The sequence below is a fragment of the Crocodylus siamensis genome, chromosome 5, assembly GCF_052110815.1.
Source record: "Crocodylus siamensis isolate JL-2025a chromosome 5, ASM5211081v1, whole genome shotgun sequence".
Classification (NCBI taxonomy): domain Eukaryota; kingdom Metazoa; phylum Chordata; order Crocodylia; family Crocodylidae; genus Crocodylus; species Crocodylus siamensis.
This window is the reverse complement of record NC_143399.1, coordinates 4,010,674-4,016,673: the sequence shown is the minus strand read 5'-3', so window position 1 is coordinate 4,016,673 and position 6,000 is coordinate 4,010,674. Positions and strand designations below refer to the sequence as shown.

Genomic DNA, 6,000 nt, shown 5'->3' with positions numbered 1-6,000 from the left:
CCCTCTCTCACACACACACACTCACATACAGACTCTTCCCCCCCTCACACACACACACTCTCTCTTCCCCCCTCTCTCACACACACACACTCACTCTCTTCCCCCCCCCCCCCACACACACACTCACTCTCTTCCCCCCCCACACACACTCTCTTCCCCCCCGTCTCACACACACACACACTCACTCTCTCTCTCTCTCTCTCCCCCCGCAGAGCTCACGGCGGCGCGCGCACCCGCCCGGCGGGTCGTGGGGCCGGGGCCGGGGCCGGGGCCGGCCGTGCCCCCGCTGCTGCTGCCGGCGGCGCGCGGCCCGGGCGGCCCCTAGCGGGCGGGCGGGCGTTGCGGCTCGCCGCCGCCCCTCTCAGCGGCGCGGGACGCCGGCGGCGGCAGGACCCCGCTCGCCCCGCCCCGCCTGCTTGCGGCCCCGGGGGAGTGCTGCTGCCAGGCGGGCACCGGCAGCCGGGAAGGAGTTGCCCGGCACTTTTGCCGGGCGGTGGCAGAGCCGGGGAGGAAGCAGCCTGTGGCTGTGCCGAGCCCGAGGGGCGCCCCGCATGATTCCCCGCCGCGTTTGCAGCACGCGGGGGCCGTAGGGGGCTGTGAATGTCTCCAGGTATCCCGGACGGGCTTGGAGGCGAGCTGGAAAAGGGCTGATGTCTCCCACCGCGAGCTAAGCTGGGTTTCATTTCGCGTGTGCGTGTCTGTGTATTTTTCTAAACCACACCCTGGAAATGCTGGGCAAACACACCCCGCTCTAAATCCCTTCAGCCTCCTGGAGCGAAAGCACAGGTCAGTCTTTTCGAAATGCTTTGCTTTTCAAGTCATTTCTATCCCCCCCCCCCCCGAGGTTGTCTGGGCGATTGCTTTGGTGGAAAGATCCCCTGGTTGCATGTCTTTTAGAGAGCCCGCATGCTTAACGTGTAGGGTTGTGCCTTTGCAATCAACCTGTCGTGGGGAATAAATTCAGAGATGGCTTAGAAACCGCTGCCCTGTTGCGAAGCTCCCGCCGGACACCCGCTCCCTGGATGGCCCTAAACTAGACTTGGCGCTTCCCTCCCATAAGGAAGCCCTTAAATATTAGGAGGGGGAATTATATAGACGTGACTAACCTTTGCCATATATTGGTTGCAAGGGTAAAACAGACGCAGCCAGGGGGAAACCAGCCCATAGATGCAGAGCTTCTCAAAATAGGTCACTAGGAGAATCGGGTATGTATCGGTGATTTGTGCTGGCTTCAGGGGGCTTCGCATCAGGTCTCTGCTGCATGTCGTATCTGCCTGGGATATGAGAGAGGACAAGGCTAGTGAAAATAAGGATGCTCTGTAATGTGCATTTCCCACTGTCAGGCAGATTTCTGTGTGCTTTTCCAGGAAAGGGGAGGTGAGGGAGCAATATATTGAGATGGCTGTTCCTTTTTGTATTGCAAAGCGGTTCTAAATCAGCTCACTTATTGCATCCACATTGTGCTTTTTCTATTAAAATTAGTGCTGTGTTTTTATAGCAATTAAGCAAGGGGAAGGGGGCGGAGGATACGGTGTAAACCCACACCATCAGCTCTCTAAGGGTTTGCAGCTCAGTGCCCTGCCACTGCCTGCGATGTCGCTTTATAGCCCCATGATGATACCTCATGGGACGCTTCAGCCTCATGACTATGGGCCAGAGCCTCACCTGGTGTTAACTGGCCCAGCTCCAGCGATGAAACTGGTCTGCACCACTTACAGATGTGTCATTTCATGTGAAGCCTGGAGCTTGATGCCTGCAGCATCCTTCGGGCATAGTACAGAGAAAGTTCTGCCTTGTTTCTAGAGAAGGGAACTGGGAGCCAGGACCCCGAGATGATTTACTTGTTATCTCGTTGCCAGGCATCGATGCCTAAATCCTACCCTTTCTGGAGGTCCAGAGCATCCAGCCTTGCTAGATGCATGTCTGAAACAGGTGGTGTCCTCTTCTCATGGCAAGTCATCGAGCACCTTGCCCCGTGCTGGCCGCTGGGACTGGTTTTGTCTGCTGAGACTGGGACAGGTGGGAAAGCGTGGGCACGGCCATCCACAACTCTAACCATGTAACTCCAGTTACAAAGTCCAGCCCTGGTGCCCGTGATGCTGGCAGGCTCCCGGTGCGCTGCTGCTGGCCCGATACCAGCTGGTTTACCTCTATGCGCCCATAGGTCAAATCCAGTTCTCCACTGGCTCCAGCTGGAGTGGCATCAGGCCCTCTGGCAGCCTGTCTTCCTTCTCCTGAAAGGCTTGCAACACCCTCCTTTGCTCCTGGACTACATTATAGATTCATAGAAGTCGGGTTGGGAGGGACCTTGTACATCTTCAAGTCCGACCCCTGCCTGGGCAGGAGAAAAACTGGGCTCAGAGGACTCCAACCAGGTAGGCATCAAGCCCCTTCTTAAAGCCCCCCAGGACAGGAGCCAGCACCACTTCCCTTGGAAGTTGGTTCCAGCTCCTAGCCGCCCTGACCACGAAGTAGTTCTTACGGATGTCTGATCTAAACCTCCTCTCTAATAACTTGTGGCCGTTATTCTTTGTTATGCCAGGGGGTACAAGGGGAAACAAGGTCTCCCCCAAACCCTTCTGGTCCCCCCCTAGTGAGTTGATAGCCAGTCACCAAGCCCCCCCTCAGCCTTCTCTCGTGAAGGCTGAACAGGTTCAGGTCCCGCAGTCTCTCATTGTAGGGCCTGCCCTGCTGCCCCTGACCATGTGAGTGGCCTCCTCTGGACCCTCTCCATGCTGTCCACATCCCTCCTGGAGTGCGGCACACAGACCTCGATGCAGGACTCCAGCTGCGGCCTGACGAGTGCCGCATAGAGGGGGAGGATCACCTCTTTGGACCTGCTCGAGATGCATCTGTGGGTGCACGACAAGGTGCGGTTAGCCCTGCCAACCGTGACCTCGCATTGTCGGCCCATGTTCATCTCGGAGTCAGTAATGACCCCAAGATCCCTTTCTGCCTCTGTGCTCTCGAGAAGGGAGTTTCCCATCTTATAAGTGTGCTGCTGGTTCCTACTGCCCACGTGCAGCACCCTGCACTTGTCAGTATTGAAACACATCCTGTTTATGTCAACCCACCCCTGTAACCTATCCAGGTCTTGCTGCAGTCTTTCCCTCCCTACTAGCGTGCTCACCTCACCCCAAATTTTGGTATCATCAGCAAATTTAAACAGGTTGCATTTCACCCCCTCATCCAAATCGCTGATAGAGAGATGGAACAGCGCGGGCCCAAGGACCGAGCCCTGGGGGACTCCGCTGCCCACTTCCCCCCAGGTCGAATATGACCCACGCACCACCGCCCTCTGAGTACAACCCTTGAGCCAATCTGCAATCCATCTGACTGTGTAGGCATCAGTGCCACAGTCGCCCAATTTTTTAATGAGGATGGGGTGGGAGACGGTGTCAAAGGCCTTGCTGAAGTCCAGAAGGATGAAGTCCACGGTGACACCTGCATCCAATGCTTTTGTGACCTGATCATAAAAGGCAACCAGGTTGGTCTGACAAGACCTGCCCCTAATGAAACCGTGCTGGTTGCCGTTGAGCATCATCCCTGAAGCCGGCCCATCACAGATGTGCTCCTCGAGTATCTTCTCAAAGAGTTTCCCTAGGATTGAGGTAAGACTGATGGGCCTATAGTTGCCCGGGTCCTCTCTCTTTCCTTTTTTGAAGATGGGGACCATGTTAGCTATCTTCCAGTCATCTGGCACCTGGCCCGAGCGCCGCGAGCGCTTGTAAAGCCGTGCCAAGGGCCCTGCAATAACCCCAGCTAGCTCCCCCAACACCCTGGGGTGGAGAGCATCTGGACCCGCTGACTTGAGCATGTCCAGCCCCTCCAGAAGCTCTCTAACCCGGTCCTCCCCACCCCGAGGTCTGGAGGCGTTCCCCTCAAGTCTGTCTTGCATTACAGTGGGGGAGTCCCAGTCCCGGTCCCTGCCCTTGAAAACGGAGGTGAAGAATTGGTTAAAGAGGTCTGCTTTCTCCACCAGATTGCCCAGAGGATCTTGCAGGGGCCCCACATTACCTGGTGCTTTCTTCATCCTCCCTATATATTTGAAAAAGGACTTTTTATTATCTTTGATCTTGGACGCTAGTCCGCCTTAGCGTTCCTGACAGCCTCCCTGCAGGCCCGAGCAGAGGGTATACTTACTCCTCTTTGGAGACAGCACCCCCCTTCCACCGGGTGTACGCCGCCTTTTTGGTAAGTAGGCATTCCCGGATGCCCTTGGTGAGTCGGGGGCTTTCGGGCACTCCTGCCCCCCTTGCTTCTTGTTGGGATGGTCACCCCTTGGGCCCGGAGTATCGTCTCCTTAAGGAACGACCACTCATCTTGGGCACTGAGCTCCCCTGCCCTCAGGGACCCCAGCGCCTCCCCCACCAATCTGAACTCGTTGAAGTTGGCCCTCTTGAAGTCTAGGGCTACCGCCTTGCTGCAGGCCCTCGACACGCTGCGCTGGATGGTGAACCCTCAGCAAGCGGTGATCGCTATTGCCCAGGTGGTCGAGGACCTGGAGGTCCCCGACCAGGTCATCGCCTGTGGCCAGGACCAGGTCCAGCAGGGCATTTCCTCTGGTGGGACCGTGCACCTCCTGGATTAAGTGGAGGTCCTGTAGCTGGGCCAGGAGCCTCCTGGAACGGTCCAACCTGGCTGACTGCTCCTCCCAGCAGATGTCCGGGTAATTTAAATCTCCCATGACAACTACATCCCTCACCTTAAGTGCCTCTGCAAGCTGGCCCCAAAATTCCCGGTACAGCTCCTCCCCTTGGTTGGGGGGTCTGTAGTAGACCCCCACCATTAGATCCCTCTCCCCACGGCCCCCTTGTATCTTGACCCAGAGCACTTCAGCCTGCCCCTCCTCAGACCCCATTTTGCTGGCAGAAGATGTGTGTTGCTCCTTGACCCCACGACTTTCCTTCCTTCTCTATCCCGCCTGTAAAGCCGATAGCCCCTAATGCTAACATCAGCTCAGGGAAGAGAAGGAGCTGAGCCCTTTCTGCCACTGTGGGTACACTGGTTGGAAAACCCACTGTAGTGATGCCTCCCTCTTGACTTTCCTCATTACCCCACAGGGAAAACACAGCTCAAAAGATCCTAGCTCCTCTCCTATATCCCTCTTCCTTATACTGCCAGGCTGTCTCTTTGGGATGTGGTGCTTTGGTGCAGATTCGCTGTATCCTGGCAGCTGCTGCTTACACAACCCTTGGGGCTGCGCAGAGCTGGGTGAGGATTTGTGCCTCATCTCACGCCGGTGGTGCTCACGTTGTGCTGAGACAATGAGCAGCATTGGTCTCCTTGCTACCAGCACTTGGGTCTTGTGTTATGCTGTTGCTGCAGTATTAGTGCCATCCTGCAGTGACTAATGGTATATTCGGTGTAACTAAGGGTGACCACTAACAAATGCTATTGAGATCCTATTGAAAAACCTAGGGGAAAATGAGCATGATCAGTCACACCTTTTGCTTTCTAATTTCTGGGAGCAGAGAGAGACTGGCTGTTCATCGGCCACACGCTGCCTTACAGAGGAGAACTGAAACAGCCCAAGACTGATCAGCGTTTCCTCAGTATTATAGGAGGTAGCCGTGCAGTGATTGAACACCACCAGCAGAGCTGGGAGCAGAGTTACCAAATTTTCCCACATAGCTCATGCTCCCAAATAAGAATTACACCTTGTTCATGGATTCATAGACGTTCGGGTCAGAAAGGGACCTTAGCAGACCACCCAGTCTGACCCCCTGCCCGGGGCAGGAAAGAGGCTAGACAGGTGCATGTTGTGCCTCTTCTTAAAGACCCCCAAAGCAGGGGAGAGCACCACCCCCCTTGGGAGCCCATTCCTAATTTTGGCCACCCTCACCGGAAAGAAGTTTTTCCTGATGCCTAGCCTAAATCTGCTCTCTGTCAGTTTGTGACCATTGCTCCTTGTTACCCCAAGAGGCGCCTGGTGAATAGCGCATCTCCGATCCCTTGCTGCATCCCCCTGATGAATTTGTCGGCGGCCGCAAGATCCCC

General features: G+C 56.0%; 1 protein-coding gene across 12 annotated transcripts in view; it reads left to right on the top strand.

Moving 5' to 3' along the window:
* Positions 1–226: 226 nt before the first annotated feature.
* TMEM275 (transmembrane protein 275) overlaps positions 227–6,000 on the top strand; it is a 54,779-nt gene continuing 49,005 nt past the window's right edge. For all 12 annotated transcript variants that reach the window (XR_016442552.1, XR_016442547.1, XR_016442545.1 and 9 more), the window contains exon 1: positions 227–786. The gene's annotated coding sequence lies outside the window, so the exon portion shown is untranslated. The remainder of the gene's footprint in view (positions 787–6,000) is intronic.